The 24,706-nt window shown below is 43.0% G+C and overlaps 1 protein-coding gene across 1 annotated transcript in view; it reads right to left on the bottom strand.

Moving 5' to 3' along the window:
• The window catches only part of LOC112961049 (hippocalcin-like protein 1), a 66,790-nt gene extending 48,108 nt beyond the window's left edge, over window positions 1-18,682 (bottom strand). The window contains exons 1-2 of the mRNA XM_026055873.1: window positions 18,445-18,682; window positions 9,066-9,112 (exon numbers count right to left, since the gene is read on the bottom strand). The gene's annotated coding sequence lies outside the window, so the exon portion shown is untranslated. The remainder of the gene's footprint in view (window positions 1-9,065; window positions 9,113-18,444) is intronic.
• Window positions 18,683-24,706: the final 6,024 nt, after the last annotated feature.

Genomic DNA, 24,706 nt, shown 5'->3' with positions numbered 1-24,706 from the left:
CTAGGTGACCCTGCTTGAGCAGGGGGGTTGGACTAGATGATCTCCAGAGGTCCCTTCCAACCTCAGCGATTCTGTGATTCTGTGATTCTGTTTTGACTTGTGTGTATGCACAATAAACCCTGGATCCCACTGCGACATGGAGGCATTGATCATCCCACAGAGGTGGACATTGCTGTGCTCACGCCGTGCTGCAGGGCTCCAGGGACCCCGGGCAGAGCCACTGCAGCCACCGACCGGGGGGTCACATAGAAACAGCGGGAGAACCCGACTGCTTAGAAAACTGAACTCTTCTCCTTAGAGACCAAACATATGATTTTTAAAAGCACACTGATTCAAGAGGACAATCTGAAGTAATTTCTAAGGTACTTGACAAAATTTAACATTCAGTAGCTTCCTGCTTTGAAGCATCTTCTGTATTTTCCATCATCTCTCAATCCTCAATTCAGGTGCCATTTTGCAGGTAAATTATCTCCCGAGTATAGTGGTGAACAGGGACAATTCAATTCTCTTACCTGAGAATCCAAGTAAGGAGCAGAGCTTGTCAAATATATTTGGTCAAACTTAAAAAAAAAAAAAAAATCCCAAACCAAAACCCAAGGAAAACTGAAGGAAAAAGCTCTTTTCCTCAAATTCAACATATTTAAAAAACATATGCAAGCCTCAATGAAGGTAATCACAGTATATTCTGAAACTAATCTGTTCAAGGTTTTGAATCCCGAAGTTCTGTATTTTCACACTCTTATATAAACATATTAATCGTAGTACTTGTTGCAGTTAGAATATTATATTATAAATCACAGAGAAGATTTTTTTGACCTAGAAAAAGACTTAAAAACAAATTAGCTTAATGCTTCCAATATAAATAATTAAAACACAGTAATTCAGTCATTCTGACATGTAGGTAGTAATGGTACCTAACAAAAAAATGAAACATGACACACGCTCCTTAATACATGCCTTAATACCGACAGGTCATGAAGTAATCTATTGATGATAAATCCCCTAAAATGAAATTTCCTCCACAAATTATAAAAACTCTCATTTTTCTAAACAGGTTTTTCTGATATCTTATTGAAGAAAATGTCAAGTTATTTTCTCCCCCCAATTAGATGAAGATCAAACTCAAATTTTTTTGTGAAATGAAAATTCCACATTTTAATCCACTTCAGATTCACTGCATTTTGTGACCATGCTCCATTTGCTCAGAGAATCAGGATAAAGGCAATTAATTCTCATGCATCAGGGTGCAAGACAGACACCCAGAAAGCATCTAGAAATGAAAATTTCTCCCACCTCTTCTGTGACAAAGCAGAAACACAGATATTGTCTAGAAACTACATTTTAGTTCTCTTCCAACTCTCTAATCCCAGTGTTTCATCCTTGACAACAACAACAAAATCTAGAAAAAGAGATGGACAACCATATTTGTTTTCCCTGTCAATCCAGAGTGGTTTCCCAAAATGGAGCAAGCGTAAGGTATTGACACACTGATACAGCCACATCCACAGTAGCAATCGTACCAGTACCGACAGCTAACTTGGAAAAAGGCAAAGCCAATCCCTCAACTGAAGTAGTTATAGCCAGGAAAACTTTCAAAAATAGGTTAGGATTTTGACTGCTAAGAAACAAGATTTCTTGGTAACCCATCGACAGTATTTATAAATCCCAAATGCTCAGGGAAAAGGAAACAAAGCTGCCCAGCTTAACCCACACGCTCTTATCTCATGCAAAGAAACGCAGTCTGTATAAAGGCATAACCAATTTGCACCCGACAAACAATGAGCTGGATTTCACCAGAAGCTCCTGCAGGAGAATAGAGATGCATGGATCCAACTGCAAATGTAGATGAAATGCTTGGTCTTCAGAAAACAAAACAAAACCAAAGCAAACTGTTTACAAGGCAACAGAGTCCAAGCCCCCGGCTGCAGCAGGAATGCTGAGACCTTTAAGTCTGTGCACAGCTGGCTGGTTGAATGGCTAACTTTGCACCCCTTTTTTGTACTTGCATTTAATGTGCATTTTAACTGTTTTTAAATGTTTCAAAAGCAATGAAGGGGGTTTTGCTGTTCTTTTTAAAGAGACAATGCATTAGACAGGTCAAAACCTCAGGATATGATGGTTGGTGGTGTTTTTTTTTTTAGTCTTTACTTCAAAAAAGCTTTCAATTAATGTTTGGAACTTGGGGACATTTTTTTCTTGCCTTCAAGCCTGGCACTTCCGAAACCCAGCACACATCCCAAGTCAAAATCATTCACAGGTTTTATTATGGCAAAATTGACAATTTATGTTCATCTACCCTGAATCACATAACAGAGACCAGATTTCATCAAATGATTTCTGCACCTAATTCAACAGCTTGTGGTTAGCAGGGAATAGGACTGAAAGGCTTTAGAAAAAGCCAGCTGCAGCACTACACTGGGAGATGTACAGCAACTTCACAAGCTACAACTACTAAACTTACYGTATAATGGAAATGCTGCATGGCCCATGCTTAACTTTGGAGTCCCGCAGCCACTAGGGGTGATTTTTTTTTTCCCCTGTATAAAGCAGACCACAAGAAGTAAATGAAAAGATAGACACTTCTGTATACCCAGTAATAAAGGGAAAGCCGTAATGCTCATTATTAAATGGAGGATGGAAGGAGCTGGAAATGGGAGCTGGAAGTGCTTATTTTGATTTTTTTAAATGGGCTGAGGTCCATATTTATGTGTGTTTATACTCACAGATGAGGGAACCAGACTAGAGACAGCCCTGTTCGGGAGCATAGCGGCTTGATTTTCAGTGGTGACTTCTCACCGGTTCTCCAAGCTCTGAGACCCTTTGCAAAGCAGACTAATTTTAATCCACTTCAGTGTGTAAATATTATCCACATTTCAGGAAAACTCTGCCTGACTTATTGCCTTCTCCTTACAGTAAAAGCTATGCTTTCTCCCCCATCTGAAAAGGCGGCAGTCCCTGCGTGTTGTGCGCGATGCTCAGGGCGCCCTGCAGCTGGTCTCACCCGCAGCTTCACCCACCGTGGTCCCACACAGCACCAGCCGGACCGATGCGCGGTTTGCAGATAGCTCTTTCGGCACTTCTCGGGCTGACCTCAGCGCCGCGGCATACACCTAGTTTTGCTTTATAGGAGCTACAAGTCATTGCAGGGTGACCAACAAGAGAGGAGCAAACCCTTACAAAATTCTGGTGTTTCTCACGAAGAGGAGCAGGGCTGGTCTGAGAGCCACGGAGGGCCGGGGAAGAGCTTAACCTGAAGCATTCCCCAACAGGAAGAAAGTTCCTGACCATAAGCCAAAACACATTTGTATTTTATTCCAAAGATGGCCAACATCATCGAGGTGACACAGAAATTAAAAGTTTAATGACTCACTGTAGAGGAAGGAAAAAAAAAAGCAGCGTGGAGCTCACGACTAATCTTTGCAGCTCTTGGTATGGAGAGGATTTGTACAGCCATGCTGATTTTTTTATAAAAATAGTAAATCGTATTACCCCCATGCTGCAAGACCAAAGATTCGCAATGATACCTTAATACAGATTAAATAAAAATAACACTACCTTAGTCAATCTGAGGATGATAATGCTTTGTAATCCTGCACTATTAAAGGATGAACATTTGCATAGCAGTGAATCAAAATGAGATACTTGCACTAGCTTACGCTTCTTTTTTTATGCTGTATAACAACATTTATACAAGATGTAGAAGACAGGTGGTGTTTGCAGGAGGTACAGTACACAAAGGGAAAAATAACACTGTCTATAATAGAATAAGCCAAACCCTGGACCTCCCTATCCTCCACTTCTGTAATCTTGACTAGTAACTGATATTTTTAAGAGCAAGACTCCTTTTAAATTTTCCCAAACAAGGTAAAGTACTGACTCTAAAAAGCCTGAAATTTTAGAAGCCCTTGTACACTGGGCAATCACAAAGCTGGTGTGCATTCAGACAGAAGAGTCATTCATAAAAACAAAAACAGATGAACAGCAGTGTTGCACACCCATTCTGCTTTTTCCTAAAAATCCTTGAACAAGCAAACAGCATATACAGAAAATAAATTGACAATACAGCATAAAAATGCCTTAATAGTGAAAATCCTAATAGAACCTATTTCTAATAGTAATGAAGAAGAAAGGAAAGAATCAAATATAAATTTAAAAAGCTGGGTATAGGAAAAGAAGATAAAAGATAAGCTTTGATTAGCGATACATGGTCTCAAACATAATAAATAGTTCTTCATTTTTTTGTTATATGAGCTACTCATACGAGGTACTTCATTTGGCATCGTGCTCCCCATTGCTTCTTTTATAAGACATGTTTTTCAGTTCATTGCACTTTATTTTTCCTGCTGCGGTATATTTGCACGTATAGCAGACATGTGGCCCTCACAGTTTTTTTCAGAGGATTTTATCAGACTATGGGGAAAGGTAACACCAAAAGGCAAAGCCAATGAAACTTCTCCCTTTCAACACCTGAAAGGGGGGAACCAAAATGTAGCATTACAGGTAGCTCACACCATGCGAATTAACTCAAACTACTTTCCTCCCTAGGCGGGTGGGGGGACGTCGCAAGCGGTCATGTCGCCTGCTCCCAAGGGACACATATGCAGCGACAGAGGGAGCAGCCACAAACACCTTCCAGTGACGACTGGGCTTCCCTGGCTTCATTCAGGCAAACTCCAGGGACTTTGGGCAAATCGAGGCACACATTTGGTTTCTCGCATCCTTGCGGAAAGCCACTTATGGCCCGGAGCGGTGCTCCGGCTGCACAGGCAAGCTGGTAGCACAGTGTCGCCCTGGCAGGGGAGGCCCCAGGACTACAGCGAGGGGCCACCTCACCCCAAAATGTGCCCCCGAGCCCAGTCCCTCCAGTGACAGTGGAGAGAGGCTCTCCTCTCCCTGCAGTTCGGATCACCCGAATTTAAGCTTGTTCCCTGTGCAAGCGCCTCCGGAGGCACCTCCCTCTCCACTGACTATTGGGGGTCCTGGGATGACCTGGCTCCTATCAGAGGTGCCAAAGAGCCAACGTTGGGCACTACAAACAAAATTTACCTGAATCCCCTCATCCCTCCTGGATTTGGGGGGTGGCAGGTGGGGGGCACAAATGAGAACCAGGAGTTACACTGCAGAGAGGAAAACAGTATTTGAATCCTCAAACCAGGGAGTTTTCTATGGCTGTAGAGCAGAAGATGCCCAGGCTGAAACCTGGGAGAGACCCAACCAGCTGAAGAGCGCTGCTGAGCTTTATTTTATTATTATATCCCTGTGGTTTATTTTTCCTCCCTGCAGAGCCTAGATGCTCCCAGGGACGGCAAGCCCACAGGAGTTCAGGGATGGGGCCACAGACGGGAAGCAGTGACACCCAGGCGATGGAGGACGTCAGCGTGACAGAGGTCTGACATGCTGATAGCAGAGGTGGAAACCCAGCAAGGATACGGCAAGCTGCAATGCACAGCCGGCTGCTGAGGCAGTGCGAGGAGGTGCAAACACAGCACGCGACTCCATTGCAAGCGCAGGAGTATTTCTGAAAACCTCCAAGCACCAACTACAACAGCATTTACTAATTTCTGTTACAAGCCACAGGTAGTCCTGAGGCATCTTTGCAAGTTATTAAAAAATAGCCCCAAACCTCTAATACTTCATATGACCTCCTCCTCCTTACAGCTGCCTTTCCTTGAAAATAAAGGTTGAAGATGTTTCAGTTCAGTTTTCAGTTTAGAAAAAAATGTCTCTCAAAATAAGTTTGATAGGACAAGTCCTTCAGTCATTGGTTGCATAAACTTTTAATTTTCTATTTCAAAATTCAAGGATTCGGTTTCCTAGCTCTACGTTCCACTGCTGAATCAGAAGTCTTCATACAATCCAGAGCGCAAACAGCCCGGTTTAGCCAGAGCCCCGCTTACGTGCAAACAATAGGCAGTTTCTGCTATTATTCACTACATATTTACAGCCACCTGTCCTTCACCTCTTACGGTGCCGATCCGCTTGCTCTCAGCTACACTATACAGCCACCTCCTCAGATACTTATCCCCACGTGCACCTTGYGGAAATCTCCTCCAAAGCCACTTTCTTCAGTGCTCCAGAGCTGAATATGAACTCCCAAACCCAACTTCTGCTGGTGGGGCATCAGAGAACCCTAAGCCACACACAGGCTTTCCACACTATTGCTAAAAGGTTTTGGTGCCTCTCCTTGTCCCACATCCGTCTCTGTTCCCCATTTACTGTAACATTTTATGGCAACATGTAACTTTTGTTATTGACTCTGTGCCCCTGTGTTGAAAGATACTTGTATAAAGGCTACACCAACATCACTGCGGTGACACCACTGCCCTGAAATCTAAGCCATCACCTCTCTTCTGCACGTTCTTCAAGGCTAAGGCAGAAAATCCTGGGACCAAAATTACATTCCCTCCCACTATGCACAGACATCGCTCCACAGCCTTCTGACACAAAGCTGCACCAACACCACGGTCGAGCTGTGCTCAAGGTAGCGGAAAGAGTCCAGGGATGAGGAACAGGAGATCCCAATGCTGATGCCGATTTGGCTGTCCTGTTCATGGAGGCCCTAATTCAGGTGAATACATGGTCAGAGCCTGGTCCTTCAGTCTCCGCTGGCTGGGGAGTGACAAGCATGCCTGTGCCCAGAGCGATTTATCTGCTTATAGGCAGAAACATAGCTAAGTATCTTGCTCAGTCAGAGCCTGCGGTACCCTACCAGAAAAGCTCTTAATGTGTGTTCCCACATCCCCCCAGACTGGGACCATTGCCTTTTCCATTTGACCATACAGCTGAATACGATGAAGCACTTCAGGCTTCATAAAGCACACCAGTGTGTGCAGAGTGCCGAGTTACTGCTGTCAGATACCATCAATTCCAAGTATGCTCGATTTGGGTAAAATTCAACATACTTTCAAGCACTTCCATAATTTTTATGATGCCATACTTTGTTCTGAAGCTACCCCACGTGCCATCAACGACACACTTCATTTTGAAAAATGCTCAAACGACTCAGCCCTGGTCTACTTTCAGGTCTTTCTTTTACAATATGCCGAACAGGAACTGACACAGCAAGACCACCATAAGCCTTCATATGGAAACCGTATGCATTATACAAGTACCTTAATACTAGTATGGATCATTTAAACTCCCAAACTGGAATAAGCCATCTGTATTTGAAAGACAAGGAGAAACAGGGAGCATTAAAGTAGCAAAAACATGATGTATAAACACCTCTAAATCCTGTTCGCAAAAGCACCTCAGGAGCCCAAGTCTTGCTTAAAGACCAGAGGACTTTTGTGGTTTTGCAAATACCACCTGACGGCACTATGCAGGAGAAAAAAAAAAAAACAGTAAATATAGCAAGTGCATATATTTTGGAGTATTAATAAGTTTTCCACTTATAGCCTATTCAGATGTTATCTGAAACAACAAGAAAATCCAATCGTACATACAATTTAAACTGACAGTTTTAAATTGCCTGGCCTTTAAACATACAACATTACAGTCACCAATCCCATACTCCACTCTGCCCTGAGGAAGAGAGAGTTTGATTCATCTTTCAACATCTCAAAAAGATCAACTGATGATTCAAGTCCCAATATAGCAATTATCAGTACAAATAGCGTTCAGGTTTATAACAAAGATTCATGGTAGCTGCAGGGGTGGGGGGGAGAGAAGAGGTTCATAAGCTATTACTCACAGGAACAGTTGCAAAAGGAACGAGGGATTCATGATTTGGCCCTATAAGATACACGTTTTATGAATACACTTCTCAGTCGGAAGGACCGGCTGCCTACATCTATTGCACCTATCAGTGCAAATTCTAGCAGGGCTGATTTAGTTCCCCTTATATAGAAAACACAAATAACAGAGTTTATTAGATAAGGGAATTTTGTTGATGGAAAAATGTAATTGATAACAAACACATTTAAGAGGCATCAAATAAGAGTAACCTTTTCTGACCAAGATGAACATGTACTTTAAGTGGACACAAGCACAGTATAACATACCAATCCCAACATCCTTCTCCACCCCAAAAAGGAAGTGAACACAGTTACATTTTAGCTGTGCACAGTATGGATACTTTGCATTAACCTGGGATCAAAAGGCACCTTATCTATGGAAAATACATTATCTGAAGATGGAAAAGTCCATTAAAGGCTTTGGGCATTGAACTATGGTTCATTAGTCAGTCTGAACACACAAGAGCTCTAATAGCTTGTATCCTGTGCACTAGGGAAATGCAACTAAAGAATAAACTTCCTGAGCAATTAATGTGTAATGATATAATTTTGTTAATCTCATTGGAAAGAATATAGAAAGAGGAAACAGAGTACATATTTATCTAGAAACAGCAACAACAAACTGCAAAGGGTACCACAGAGCAGATTCCTAGTTCGTACGCCCTGGAAGAGACCGACTCCACCAGAGGAAGGGAAACTATACTGATTTACATCAGTTCAAGAAGTAGGTCTCTGGCTATAACACAATAACATTAGCATTTTTGAATGAATCTTATTTTTCTGCAACTCTTCACTACTTTAACATTTAGTCTACTTACAATTAAGAAGCCAGTAAAGCACATACATATGAAATAAATGAAAGTTTGGGGTATAGGCAGGAGCCAAATCAGCTGCACACAGCAGAGATTAGAGGGAGTTATCCAGTTCCATTCCATTAGATTAAAACAGAAGGTCAGTTTTTTTCCTAAGAAGGTTGTTCTCTGAAATGGAAAAAGCTTTGCCCCACTGGACAGTGTAGGCTTTTAGTACAAAACACAGCGTAATCTGTACAGACTTTCCCTACTGAAGTCAAATGTTTAAAAAAATATATGTAATATTTATTTAACTAATCAAGTCTCAGGAAATTCATTCTGGTGCAAAAGTAAAGCTTAACATTTTGATGCCAAACCCCTATTCAAAGACGTAGCTAGCTCTAAAATTAAAATGTACCATAAGCTCAGCAAACGGTGAACTTCTGCACCAGCTGCAGAATAAATGTTGACATTTATATTTTCTATTATACTAATTTAAAGAGCACCATGAATGGAGTAGGATTCGGAAAGTACTCACCACCTATCTTGGAACCTCTTCAGAGAAAGTCCACAGGGCTCAATTACCTGAAGGAGAAAACACAAAACAAACATGCTTTACAGTACAGTTTTCTTTGAAGTGACAACCTTCCCACTTCTCAGCCTCCCCTCTACAAACCAATTTTCCCAATTGGAAAATAAACTAGAATTTCTCTGAACACGCAAAAACCCTGGTTCTGGTTCTTACTCTAAACTAAACAACAATTGCAGCTTTGTTGCCTATTTTTGCATTTTATTATTTATCCTGAAATAGAAAACAGCTCACATCTTGAAAAATGCACAGATTGTTCTTGAGTTTGGATAGCAAATTCTTACGGCATTCAAAAAATCTACCAAAACCATTCTTCCTGCTTAACATCTTCCTTTAAAACTCATCTCTCAGAATAGGCAAGAACCAACTTCAGATTACATTAAAACACCACAGTGGAAAGGTTTGTTTGGCTTATACCTCAAGTTATTAATATGCCGAGATCTAAAAACAGGAGAAAAGAAAGGAACTGAAATAGGAGGAAGCCAATTTGAAGATTGCTGGAGCCATTAAACACTGCTCTGAAAGGATAGAAATCACTTCTCTTTCAGATTGAGTATTCTTCTTCAATAAGCAGAGTATAATAATTTGCATCCCTTCAGCATCTGCCAGCTACGAATCCTGACGGTTCATCAGTGCTTACGGAATCAGAGACAAGAGCACCAGAAATAGTTCACCTGCTCCTGCAATTCGTAATCTCTGAAAGTCTATGGATTAGAAAATCAAAAACAAGTGACTTGCTCCTATTCCCACCTCCCACAGAGCCCCACAGCAGACAGAGCTATATGCAATTTCTCCAACTGCAGCAGTACAGCACAGATACAGAAGGCCGGGAAGCACCAGTCCAGCCCATCCTGCTGCCTATGGATCTGCTGCACCCAAATCCCTCCTGACAACTCTGTCTGATCCAGTAACTCCACAAGTTCTACAAGCAAAAATCCCACTGGGCCTGTGACCCAACTCACAAGAGCCTCTAGTCCACCACAGGATGCTACCCCGGACACGTGAACCATTTGGTCTGTCCAACATAAAGCCTCAACCACAAAGACACCAGATACCACCAAAGCCTCCCAGCGATCTCCTCAACGGTTAACCATCCTTAACAAGCAGGAACTTCTTCCTTTCATGATACCATTCATACTCATTGCCCCTTGTCCTAAACCCTACAGACACAGAGAAGAGGTTTTGTATTTTTCCCCTCACAGCCATCTTTCACATATTTCAAACCCATTATGCCTTCCCTTACTCTTCTCTCCAGACTAAATAACTCCACTCCTTTCCATCTTTCATTTCCAGTTTTTCAGATCCCTGTTCTAGATTGTCTCTACCTCTCTGATTTTCTCCATATCTTCCTTCACATGCGATGCCCCAAACTGGATTCGGTACTCCAGTGAAGGCCTTGCAATGCCAAAGCACAAAGAGACCTAATGTGAGACACATTAAGTCAATATTCCTGTTTATGGAGGCCAGGAAGATTTGTTGTTTTCAGGGCAGGATGACACTGAATAAGCAGTGTGTGACCCACCACAACCCCAAAATGTTTTTTCAGTGGAACTACTCCCTAGCTAGTCTGTACAGCCAACTCACTCAATAGGAATTACATTAACATATCATTAACACCTGCAGGTGTGAATGCTCTGACCTGCAAGTTCATTTTCCAGTTTGCCAAAATTATTTGAAAAGCTAATCCCTCCTTCCAAGTGCTTATAACCTCCACTAATTTGGTGCCACCTGTTGAGTCTGAACACCTATTTTAACAAAAGCATGAATTATAATGGTGATTGATAGCTTACAGACCCAAGCCATGAGGTCTACTTCTGCAAATCCCCACCGAAAACCTGTTCTGAGCTTGATCGCTTAGTTGAACCATTCTGGAGTATGGTTAGCAAACCTATTCTGCACCACCCATAACACAGAGGTTTCATCAGGATTTCTTTTCTCTAGCTTCCTTCTGAGAATATCAGAACTGTGCTAAAAACCTAAGATTGGAATACATTATATCATCTGCTCTTTGGCTATCCACAGGACCTGTTATCCTGCCATAGAAGGAAATTAGTATCTCTGACATGATTTGTTCCAGACTAATCCATGTTGACTGTAACTTATAAACACCCAAAAGACACTTATGTGGGAAATAAATTATTAGCTTTCAGGAAAATACTGTAATAAAAGTCAGACCAACTGTACTTTAATTCTGCCTCCTCCCCTTTAAAAAATTCAGTACTATATTATCACTTTTTCGTTCTTATGGAAACTCACAAATTCTCCACAGGTTTTCAAATATAATCACCAAGAAGAAAGGAAAATATCCAGAGTTAAGCAGTGAGCTTAAATTGCGCTCCTTGCATAAATAACACGGAAGAGACAAGTATTGCAGAAGGGAGGTCAGGTCATGCTGCTGCAGCGTGGGACTATCAGTCACCCCCCGGAGGTGCCTTCTCCCCTGACCACACATGGTCCTAGGCCACTAGCTTTTACTAAAGACCTAACCCTGCAGCGCATGTTCTCCTAAAAGTTGTGGGACAGGTTCAAACAAACAGCTCTCTATGACCCAGAGAACCTGTGTGTGGGGGGTGGGGGGGAACCTTAAGTGAGTGCTCCCTAAATTATTTTTTTCCTATGTTATCCCAATGTCTTTCCCCTTCAGTGCATGTCTTCTGTGCACAGGAAAGAAGGGTGAGACTCCATGAAATTCTCTATTACTCTCACTGGGCAGGCATTCACAAGTGTTGCAAACTGGCAGCAATACAAGCATTTAAACAAATAATTCTAGGTTTAACATCTTTTTTAGGAAGAAAACCTGCTATCTTCAATTTACGAGGAAATGAATGCTAACCTGTCCAAGCTTCCAACCCAATGAAACCCAGTGGGAACGCTCCATAAGAGTTGAATTGGGTCAATGGCAGATAGGAAATAACCCAGAAGCAATTCTGAAGCCTCCTCTGTGCTGGGGGTACAGAGCTGTTGTGCCTTCCTCACGCATGTTCCATTCAACAAGCCTTGTAGAACAGCACACCAACATTATTTGGCCACTATTTAAAAGCTAAATGCCACTTCCCAGGCCTCGACTAGATTTTGGAGTTCCAAAAGACTTTTGGAAAAAAAATTGGCTATTTAATTTTTTATAATTGTACAAAACCTTTGCTCCAGCCCTACAGAGCAGAGGGTAACTGGACAGCAGAAGTTAATCTCTCTGTTAACAGAGCATGAAGAACTTAAATCCACTGTCAATTAAAAGTAAGGTATAATTGAATTAGCAGAAGCAACTTATGGCAGAAATTCAATTACAAGGCAGAATTAAAGGAAGGGATGTCAGTAACTTTTGGAGACTGGGCAGGAAGAGGTGTGTACATCAATCTCCTATTTTCAGGGCTGTCAGCAAAAACCTTAAGGAGACCGGTCCAAAGAATAGCTTGCAAAGCTCATCCTTGCAAAAAGAGTTTCCTTGACAGACCAGAGAAACCAAGGGGACAAACGCTTTCATCAATGTCAATTGACACCTTTCAGCCCCAAATCACACAGATTTCCCTTCCACACACAACCAATTTTTTTGGCTTAGACCAAAAAGGCCTCTAACTCGTACCTAGAGCCTTTTGCCTCCTCGACAGGCAACGCATATTCAGCAGGGAGTGTCTGCCTTCACGCCAGGGCYGGCGCTGCCAACCCACGGCGCGGCCTGGGCCCGCAGCACCCGGGAGCAGGACCCACCGTGCAGTATACACGCGGGAGCCGTCAAACTCGGCCTGGCCAATTGCCTGATAAAAATCATACACTTGCTACCTGCAAACACAGCCCTGAATGCCAGCGCCGGGGTTAAGTTCTCGCTTCAGACCATAGTTTAACCTATTTGGCAGGTGCAAAACTCCCGCATGATGGTCACGGATGATCCAGCCCCCCGCCTCACCCACGAGCTTTTTAACTGTGTTGTGTTCATAGGCAGGCCAGGCAATTCTTTGTAGTAGGCTTGGACCTGCCTTAGCTTGCACCAAAGGTGTTGCAGGCATCATTTTTTCTGTTTTGCTCTCCAAAGTGATTTTAACCCTTTTCCTTTGCTTTATGTCATAGATATTATTTATTAAGTAGATTTCTTTCTACTTCATGAAGGAACCTGAAGTGTTATAGGCACTTTTCTTCCCTTAACGGCCACTATTTTACCCTGTCCTGTTCTAGCCTCTATTTGTTTTCCTTTGGCTGATGTTAATCAATCTCAGTGCTGATTGCCGATAAGGCCCTCCCACACCTAAAAGTTCAGCTTTCATAGCTGCATTAAGACAAATCGATACTGTTATTAACGTTGCTACCTTTGTGAACGGTGTGACTTGCCTGCAAGCAGTGTGTGCAGCAGCAACCTTTCTGCTTGTACAGAGATGACCTCCAGCATTATATGAAATCTATGCTCTCAATTAGCAAAGCTCCCTCATTTGCAATTTCTTTTTCAACTGGAACCTGCTGTTTTATAAAAAGTGGCTTTTGTTTTTTCCTTTTTCTTTTAAATGCAAACTGGAGAGGGCTTGTCAGACAAAATATTCTGCAGTCCCCTTTACATGTGGGTAGCAACAGTCAAGAACAGCCAAGAAACAACTGTGCAACCACCACTTGCTAGCCTCTTCCTCTGGTCACCTACAGCTAGTGGGCTCATTACCCACCACTGCACTCCACCTTTGATTATCACTGCTGCAGGTGCTTGGGGATGCACCAGGACYGCACATGAGGCCATGCCAGAAGATATGCCAGGTGTTGGACTGCTCAAGAGGGTCCTCTACCCACCCCTTCTCCCTTGGACACCTTCCCTTCCCCTTCTTCTCTCACCTCCCTTTCTGCCCCCAACCTTTCAAAACAGCACATTTGAAAGGCAGTGCTCAGAGCCCCCCAGCAGGTCTGAGCAGTCCAGCCTAGCCAGGTAGCTCAAACCACAGCACAAGGAAACTCATGTTACTGCTTGCAAACAGAGGACTACGTCCTCCTTCACAAGCCAGTCTTATGGATGCTCAGAAACCAAACCCATGACAGGTTTCTTTGTTTTCTTTAATGCCCCCAAATTACAGAAGAGGCATCGGCTAGTTCACCCTGACGATCAAAGGATTTTCATTACCTGAGCTGATTTCCAACCTGACTAAATCCTCAGGATCACTTACACAGTTTGGTGTGGCCCAGCGAGATCCAAGCTAGCCCAGATACTGTCACAGTTCAGCACAGGCTAATTTACTTTGGTTCCTGGGAAGGTTTTGCAGCCCATATTGAGCTCCAAGGTGCCACAACTAAGGATTTGGACACTGGCTAATTTAAAAGCTAACTCAAGTATTCTCTGCAATACCCTGCAATGACTATGGTGTAGATATGCCTCAGGTCGTATGTCCCCTCAGGGACTGGTACTGCTGAGATTTCTGCTACAGACTGAACTGCCGTCCCTCCTTTCTCTGCTTTGGATACTGCTAATAGTAGCACAGCCCCTTTCCTATTACCATTTCACCTAAGCAACATCCTTGCAGCACCCTCAGAAAGGTATTATAACCCAACTGCTCCAACAGGAAACTGATATACAGAGACCCTGCAACTTCCCCAGGAATATTGCAGGAAGCATATGGTTAAGGTGGAGATTGAATTTGGCTCCCCTGAGCTGCAGGGTAACCACAGGTCCATCTGCTCTGTGGCCCTATACCTGCTCCCAGCTGTCCACATAATTTTCTTATGACCATAGCAGCAATGCACCTCAACCTGTACACATCAAAGCAGGCACCTGCAAGACAAACATGGTCACACAAAACCAAAAATCCTTGGAGAAAGTTCCTGGCAGTCATCATTAAGCACCACCTTTCACAATGATGATTTTTAGCCAGGCAAGTGAACAAAGGAACCACCAAGCACTGGCCGCATCAGGAACCAGCAGCGGGGAGGCGGTCGAATTGTTCCTCGGAGACTCTATTTGCCTATTTGGAACAGCACTTGCACCTACTGACTAAACAGGCCTGGGTTCTCAGGCTACTTTGATGCTCTAAAACAGCCTGTTTCCAGATGATGTCCATCTCCTGCCAGCTCTTTGTCTTCAGGCTTTCTCCCTCTGCAGSTCATTTGAAGACGATCCCAACACAAATTTTTGCAACTTGAAGCGTGTTGCAGCATCACCAGTACCTACCAGCTGCTTGCCAAGCAAGCCTGACACCACTGTAAGAGTGAAGTGAAATGGCCAGGTCCACCTCTCAGGCAGGGCGGACAGAGAAAAGACCGTGAGTATTGCATCACTGAAAAAAAAAAAAAAAAAAGGAGGGGGTAGGGGGAGAGTAGGGCTGTCGGGTTTGGACAGGGGGGTAGAGGGGTAATATAATTCCTCCCCCCCCAGTTCCCTGGAAAGTTGTTTTGCTTTGGCTTCCTTTAGCACTCAGGTATATTAAGTAAGTTAGCAAGCCCTGAGAATATGAGGAGACTACTTACCTGGCTGCTTAAATATAAACTCTCCTTCTCTGTGTAAGCAAGCCTGTTGCATCTCTGATAGGAAGACTATATTCGGGGTTTACACTCCTACACAAGCAGAAATGTCAGGCTTTAGCTCTGAAATGTCAGAGCTGGGATAACAGTAGTCAGAGAAATCCTAAAAGATGATCCAATCTATCCCCTTAATTTTTATTGTGGAATTTTAAAGAAATACTCCAAGTGACACTGCCACAGTCCATTATATTTTTGCTTTATGCTGGAGCTCTCTCTTTACAGCACAGAGAACACAATTTAGCTTGGCCCTAAATTGGTAGAAGATTAGGTCCAGAGTCAGTAACTGTTGTTCCAGCTCCAAAAATCCACACACTCTCAGCATCCCTGAAGGCTTATTTATTGAACACAGCTATAATGCAGTGGTTAAACCATTGACCGAAGAACGGCCTGAAGTGTGCTGTACAAGAAACTTATCTCTGACTGATGCTGTCATAACACAAACAGTTATCTGTGCCAGATCCAGGAGAACAATGGGAAAACTAATAGAAACAGAAAGAAGCTTGTGCAAAGGAAAAAAAAGAAAATGCAAACCAACAAGGCCTATAATGAAATACATCACAGGCGATACCGGGATAGATTAATCTCGGTGGAGACAGAGGCAATTCCACTGGCTTCAGAGGAGTTTTGCTCACTTCGAGCAAAAGCTGAAGACTGCATTTTCATGTTACATGACATCTCTGGCTCGAGTATTTCCCACTAATGGACTCTCTCACAAGTTGGTTGATAACATTTGGCCACTGAGGACAACTGCGCTGTGATGCCCCATTGCAGAGCAGTGAGGAAACCGTGCAGATATCTCTTCTGCCCAATTCAACAAATAATCAACATTTGCAATTCTTAGCCCAGATTCACATAAGCAAAACTATTTGGCATATTAAACGCATCACAGACTTGGGTTCCACATAAACAGCTAAAAGGAATCACAATGGCATAAAGAGTCCTTACAAATTCACAGTTAAGCAAATTTTGGCTAGGAGGGCTTTTTCAGGACAGCACCAGCACTAAGATGAGAAGCCGAGTTCAATTAACTTGATGTTATCACGTAACCAACTCCAAAAGCAAGCTGTATAAGATCACATACTGCACAAAATTCCCCTAGAACCTGAGTGTTTATCAAAGACAGACAGAAAGGCATGGCAATTCCAGCACTCTACTATGACTAAACACATTAAATTTTATTAAATCTAATTTAAAGTGTCAGAACAAGATGAATTATTTTCACTTAAACATTTTTCCCTTACTGAATTGCAGGGTTTCTTTTTTTAAAAAAAAACCAGGCAGTTGACAAATGCCGCATACTGCCTCGCCAGACTTGGACACAAACGATTAGCCTGCAATTAAAAGCATACAGGCAGTTCGGGATGGAACTGTGCCAGTTATTTACTCTGTTTCCTCTTGCAAACTTTTTCCCAATATGATTAACAAAATTGTGTCATTACGCATTCATTGCTCAGGAAGTTTATCTCTCCCTTCCCCTTTTCAGTTGCATTTCCCTGCTCCACAGGATGCTCTAAACTAAACATTGCATTCAAGTTATATGATAAAACTTTGGGAGAAATGGAGTGAATAATGAAGGTCATGGGAAGGGGGGTATCTGCTAAAACAAGATTTGCTAAGTAGCTGCACAAGGGGGAAACACTGTCCGCTGCCTTTTATTGAAGGAGATTGCAAATTTGTATCAGCTAAGATATCAGGTGGAGGGATATAACAGAGCAGTAGTCTAAAGAGTTCAAAAGACTTCCAAGAATTAAAAGAAACTTGAATTTGCTCAAAAACCAAATTATAGTGATAAACTGTAGCAGAGATAAGGTGCCTCATATTACTTTAACCCTGTCTGCATATTCAGGCCCTTCTACGCTAAATAAAAAGCAGATTCCCTGCACTCTCCAGCTATTTGCAGCTGGAAGGAACTTGCAGCTAAGTTAATCACTTGACAAACTACTGCTCCTGGATAGGTCATTCATTCATTCATTCAAAGTATACATTTTCACCTCTATAATTATGGGAAGGAACAAAATCCCTTGAAAACAAAACAAAATAGATGCACTGGTGTCTCACTGTCCCTCCAGAATGCTGGAAAAGCAACTTTAAGAGCAAAACTTCCTATATGCTTCAATCACTGCATTGATACAATATCAACCTCCAGCAATGACTGACATATTAAAAAACGTTGCCACTGAGCTTAGGTTTAAACCAAGCCTAACAGYGCAAAGTAGGACCCTGCTCAGCTGTCTCCGCAGCTTGACTCTGGCAGCTGGGGGAGCCTGGGCACGCGCCGAGAGGCTGGCAGCCAGGACACGAGCCCGGTGGGAACTGCAAGGGAAAAAGCGATGTGAGGATCGGCTTGCTCAGCCACCAGCCTCTGATGAGCAGCCACGGCAGCAGACGCACTTGCTCCTTCTCTAGCAGCTACAAGAGCCAGCTCCTCCAGCTGGTGGAGGAGGAAGGGTGGAAAGGGGTGGAAGACTGTTACTTAGCCCCACAAATTCTGTGGCACGGCAGCCTGGCTGCTGACAGCAAAGCACACATGCAAGCGAACTGAGAGGCACGATGCTGTACTGCTTGTAATATTTAAAAGCTGCCACCAGTTTGCCTTTTCATATAATGGCTATTGTATCAGGATGCACACTTGTTATAAGCCCCTGAGCAGCTATTAATATTAAATAGCCCAGCCTTCGTATGTGTACAGCTTGATCTGCAGGAGAAAAAGGATATTAAGTTTTCCCAAAATGTTTTTTTCACTTTCATGAAACGAGCATTCTGTATATTCACTTGTTTCTGGTACTACCAATTCATGACAGCTTGCCTTATTTAAGGCACAGGACTTGTGGAAAGTTGCAGAATATACCTTGCTAACAGCTTGCTAACAACCCAAATCAGAAGTGATGAGAGACACAGGCAAATGCCAGGAGATCTGAGAGAGGAGAAATCACAGTCAGTGTTGCTGAGAAACTCAGATCTAGCAAAACTTGTATGGGGCAAACCATTTTGTCAGAAGACAGACACCCTCCCGTGACTGGCACAGTGATTTCTTCAGTTCCCTATTCTTGAGAATCCATCAGTGACTTGGCAGGCTTGAGCGATTGGCAATTTTCTTCAGCAAAGACTCCTCTTCTCCTCCTGGCTGGGTTCTGACAAATCATTTGAATCACAGAATCCACTTTCCATAACAGACGAAGTGCTCTGTAACTAAGGATTACTCTGCAGAGTCCCTCTATTGCTGTTTTCAATCTGAACAGAATAAAAACACACCCTTTGCTCTTTTGCAAAATCCCACTGAGGTCAAGAGGGCTTCACAAGGGCTGGTTGTGCAATTCAGTTTGCAGGTCCAGGATATGCTTAAGGAGACTGGAGAGGAAGACTAGAGGATGAATTTAAAATTAAGAATGGTCTTCCTTCACTTTGTGTATTGCCTGAAAAAAATACAGCTCTCAGTAACAGAGCTTTAGGGCCAGATTTAGGAAAGAATGGCATTTTAAGAAGTATGATGTGAACAGTTGTAACTGGAGTCTAAAAAGCTCATTCTCATTTGCTTTCAGACCGTTACCACAACTCCAATTACCCACAGCTGGAATGAAATCCAATTTCCATTAAAAAAAATCTTCTGATACATCTTCTGACAATCACAAAAGAGCCCTTTACTTGCTTAGGCAGGACTGCTGCTTCAAAATGAGTCTGGCTCTGAGGAAGGCAGCATTCTTCCAGCTTGCGCTGTATTTCTCAGGGGAGGACAGACAGGCATGAAGTGACCAAATTCCTTCCACAGCAACCTGAAAAGAGTCCACAGCCATTACTGAAGTCACCCAGCAAACTTCCATGAGATCCAATGCCAAGGAAGTAATAGCACTAGACATTTTAAATTAATTAATTAAAAGGCCTTCCACAACTCCTCAACTGATTTCAATGGGTTTATTCCACATTAAATTCAAACCCAGGGGAATTAGACTCCTTACATTTGCTATGGGATTTTCAGTCCCACCAGGCCTGCTACCTTTCCTTGCTGTGCTTCAGTACTCGACATCAGTCTCAAAGCTTTACTGCACAAAGAAAGGACAGAGGTTTGACACAGGCACCCACTCATTTTCATTTAAATGGTTCTGGCTTTCAGACAGACCGGTCACAAAAAGGTGACTGCAAAGTATATGTATTTCAAATATCTTTTTTATTTTGCATAAGTGTTTCTTTTAATAATCTTTTACATAAAAGATCATCAATTTTCTGGAAAGCCCCCCAGAATCCCTCTGAAGCAAAACTGGCATGCATTAGGGCTATGAAGATGATTAAGGGACTGGAGCATCTCCCCTATGAGGAAAGGCTGAGAGAGATGGGCCTGTTGAGCCTGGAGAAGAGAAGGCTGAGAGGAGATCTTATCAATGTATACAAGTATCTTCAGGGAGGGTGTCAAGAGGATGGAGCCAGACTCTTTTCAGTGGTGCCCAGCGACAGGACGCGAGGCAACGGGCACAAACTGAAACACAGACAATTCCATCTGAACATGAGGAAAAACTTTTTCACTGTGAGGGTGACAGCGCACTGGCACAGGTTGCCCAGAGAGGTTGTGGAGTCTCCTTCTCTGGAGATACTCAAAACGCGCCTGGATGCAATCCTGTGCAATGTGCTCTAGGTGACCCTGCTTGAGCAGGGGGGTTGGACTAGATGATCTCCAGAGGTCCCTTCCAACCTCAACCATTCTGTGATTATCTCAAGTGCAACAAACTCAGCCCAATAAAAACTGAAGTAGCGTCTGATAAGGGAGTGACTTTTACACTGATTCTGCTTTCTTCTTCCATCGCCTTTACAGAAACTGTGGTTTTCTCTTTTTAAGAGCATTAGTAGGGCAAATATCAATGAGAGGAAAGATAGTGGGGACACAAAAACACAGGGATATTAGCCATTTAAAAAGAAACTCAAATTGGAAACTGGAATATATCTAACAGTCACAAAAGCAAGGATGTTGACCACACTGCCAAGAGCAAAAGTGAGAGAAAAAAAAGCCCAGCTTGATCTGAGATGGYGCTTTGACCAGTTTGGGGAAGGTTACAAAATCCAGTTGCCTGCGATACGCATTAACAAGGAAGTTCCCTCCAGTTGTATGTTCCCAAGCCACAATTTTAAGTTGCCGAGTTCCTCTCAACTCTGGTGAAGAGGATGAAGGGTTTTCCAGTGTCTTCCAATATATTCAACAGATGTTGCTTCTAGGCCCTTTCCTAAGCACTACAAAGCATGCTTGCTTTTTGCTTGTTCTCTTTTGAACGCACATTTAATAATTAAACTCTGTGCTAATGGTTATGTACACACAACTTCCTCCCATATAATCCCCTCACGCATGCAGTTCTCATCAACCAACCCCAAATTGCTCCCCATCCTTCAAAAGGCAAGTTCGTGCCACTGTCCCTGCAAAACTTTTGTTCTAAGAAACACCAAGCAATACCTTTTGAGAAACACCATTCAGCTACTAAAAAAACCCCAATAAGGAGAGAAAGCAAATGACGCCCCACAACACTAACTCGCTTTGACATTATTTGTGGCACGACCCAAAGCAGCAAGCTCTCTCCCTTTGCACAACAGGAGAACTGCCAAGAATAGAGAATCCTGTTCACAATGCCCTTTATTAAAAAAAAGAAAGGAAAAGAAAAAAATCCTGCTACCTCAGAGCAGCGAAAAGCATCCACTGTGTACAGACACACGAGCCTGCRTGGAGCAGAGGTGAATTAAACACGCAGAAAGCCCAGCTTGCATGACACCCACGTGCCGCGGCTCCCAGCCCCGGAGGCTTTCTTCTCCTCCCGCCTCCCACAGCCGCCACCTCCGCCTATGCTAAAATGACTTTGCAGCAGCCACGTGCCAACTTTCAAGCATCAGCAAGATGTATTTACTTATCCCATGCCCGAGCTATGCTATCAATCACAGTCAACAGCAATGCTTGTGTTTTCAAGAAGTTACAGGAGTTTGGCATTTGCATGCCAACTCCTCTCCCCACAGCGTTCACGGCGAAATGCTTCTTGTACTTCCACTTGAGGAAAGTACGTGCCTGATGCTGGCTTGCTGCATGGCCAAGGAAATCAAAACCAAACACCTTTGCCCCGCCGACTAGCACACTGATTAATTCATTACGATAACCCCATTGTCCAAAACAAAAATGTAATCTAGTGGCTAAGCCAGCTGCCCAAGTTTACCCATTGGTCCCAGCAAACCTGTCAGGACCTCAGGATGCCTACTTGTCACTGGGCATCTCTGCAGGTTCAAATCGTGCTTTTGATATTTAGCCTCCCATCCTCAACGTCTCCAGGTGTCCCTGTGACCCTCTTCAAGTGTTTCCCAGCACAACTGGAGATTTAAAGGGATACCATCAGCTTACAACACCCCTCTGAAGAGGGTAAGGTTGCAGTAACTGCAATACTAGCAAGCGTTCTTTTTGCCCAGTTGCTGAACACAGATTTATCTGGCTGCACCATTTCCCATTTAGTCAGCCTGGTCTGCCGTCTGCAGAAAAGGAAAAGAGAGCCTCCTAAAAACACCCCCAAAATTGGCAGAAGGTCTCAAAGGCTGGTGGTGCATTAACTGTGTGTAACTATAGCTACGTACAGTAAGTTTTGTTGCCATTTTTTTCCCCAGCCAGATTTCAAGTGGATTGTGTTGTCTCGTATAGGTAGTTCAATCATCGCAAAAAACGTGGCACGCAAGAAAGGGAAAAAACTGATCAGTTTGCAGCTGGCATCTTTTGCACAGAACGTTGCCAATGCAGAAGCAGGATCTCAACTAACATAAATTACCAGGCAGAATTCATTAAACAATGTGGTTCTTTCTTTGACTTAAAAAAAAAAAATACACACATGCAGGACAAGAAACACTTGAATGGTCATGAAGTACCATTTGGGATCTTTTCCACACTGGTTAGTCACAAGTGTCCATAAATCCCCTATGCTGTTTAGGAGTTATAAGCAGCATTTCCTAATAATAATGGCACATTTCATGCAATGTAATCCAGAAGAACCACAGTATTTCTTAGATCATGAGAGGGATCTGCCCTCCAAACTCATGCCTCCTAACTCCAGCGCAGACTATCAATCGCTGCAGAATGCATAGTTCAGTGCGCAGTTGATCCCATAGGTCTCCCAGTCATTAAGCAAAAAGGGACACTGAACTTCCAGAAAGGTAATAGGGTTTCCAGAAGATTCAGCTGGAGAATCTACTCTCCTGTTAGAGGAAGCACAGGGAAAGGAGTTCCTTGTCATTTGACCCCATCGTTTTGTTTAAGGATTCACGATTACTTTGCTGTTGGACCAACCCTGACAATAGGCAGAAGATATCTATCTCCAAGAGGCAAGCAATGCAGAAATCAATGGGTTAATTAGCAGGTTAGCAAAACACTACTGACCCATGAAAGCTTTTATTCAGCAAAAGGCTGATAAAGTGCTGATTACTGTTTGCATTTGTTATTATTTCAGGATGGTAGAGGATTATTGGAAAACTAAAATTTCAGGCATTGATTTAAAACATTTTCTGCTCTTTAAAGCTAAAACCCAACAATCTTGCAAGAGCAAATCCTTCCATAATCCATAGTATAAGTTCCCACACGAGACAGTAACACAGTCAACATGGGCTGAAGATAAATCACCTCTTAGCAACAGAAATAAACTTCAGAATGAGTTAAGCTCCATGTAGATATTGAAGTTGGGTACTGAAACTATTTTCTAATACAGACAATGAGCAAAAGAAAATGATCCCATATACAAACATTACATAGAACATCCTAGGAACAAGAGGAAAAGCACATTAAAAAAAAAAAGTTTTTCTTCCATTCACTGGAAAACATATTGCATTTGTTATTGAATCTGACCTAAAAGGCATGCTTGAAAGATCAGTAGCTCTCTGCAAAAGCAACAGACCCTCTTCCCACAAGTATCAATGCATTTTGCATGCACTTAGAGCACAGTCTCATTCCTTAAAGTCATCACAAAGCAAGAAAACATCTACAGTATAGAATTTTAATCAGAATAGCCCAATGGGTTTACCAGCATTGCGGTCCCACTCGAGTCAAAGTAATCAACACTCAGAAGAAGACTCTCCTGTTTGAAAAAAACAATACATCATGCTGCATAAGTATTTTTAATTGCAACCATTTTTAATCAAGGATCACATGCCTTTTTTTTTTTTTTTTTTTTTTTTTTGCAGAGTCATAATCCACGTTTAATGTTGCTTAGGCTACAAAGTAATCTCTCTCATTAGCTCGCAACAACTGAGCCATGTTTAGCAGGAGATATGTCACTGCAATGCCTGTGAACTCCTGTGGCAGAAGGAGACATGAGCATGCCAGGTGCTGCACAGACTGAGCAAAACAACGCCGGCACCTAAACAATTACACACTGATTTTGAATGTTTGTCTACACTTAAAAGCTGCTGTCAATACAGCCATCCAGCTGCAACAGCAAATCCCACCGACTGCAGCTGGCAGAACTCTTCTCAACATTGCTTCAATCTATTCTCTGAACAGACTAAGCTATGCCAACAAAAACCATTTTTTTTGCCAGTATAGCTGACTTTACAACAGAGTTTCTGCCAGCATTGCGTCATCCATTCTATAGTAGCATGCAATTTTTTTTCCACAGTTTTCTACCCTCCAATTTCTAAGCAGAGGCAAACCCTAAATTTAAGGCGAGCAGCCAAGAACAGAAGAAAATAGGTGGTACGAAGCAGCAGCCTGTGCCCTGCTGGCCAGTACTTCTCCATCTAACGTAAGCGAAGATGTGGGCAGATTATCTGCCATTTTTCCTGTGTCTCACCACCCTAGAGGAAGTCAAACATACACAGTTGTTATAACAGCCTTTTGCATCAGTCGAAGGCTCCTCATCTAAGCCAAGAGCAAGCAAAGGGCCGGGCATGCGGGGTGATCCCGCACGGCGCCGGGCACTGGCGCAGCTGCCCGAGTGGGGTCAGGCCCACCGAGCCGCCCCCCATCACCTTGTCCCTGGCTCTGCTCCCCATCGCAGCACGAAGCACCCCGGCGATGCTGGCAAGAGCCCACACAGTGCAGTTTTACCACGCTAATGGTCTGCTGAAATACTCCCACGGTCTTTGCTCGGGTTTCATGTTAGGCAAGAAGAGCTTTT

Source organism: Apteryx rowi, unplaced genomic scaffold, assembly GCF_003343035.1.
Source record: "Apteryx rowi isolate R43461 unplaced genomic scaffold, aptRow1 scaffold_1268, whole genome shotgun sequence".
In the NCBI taxonomy this organism is placed as follows: Eukaryota; Metazoa; Chordata; class Aves; order Apterygiformes; family Apterygidae; genus Apteryx; species Apteryx rowi.
Note: the sequence above shows the minus strand (reverse complement) of the source record. Positions and strands in the feature narration are given on the sequence as shown.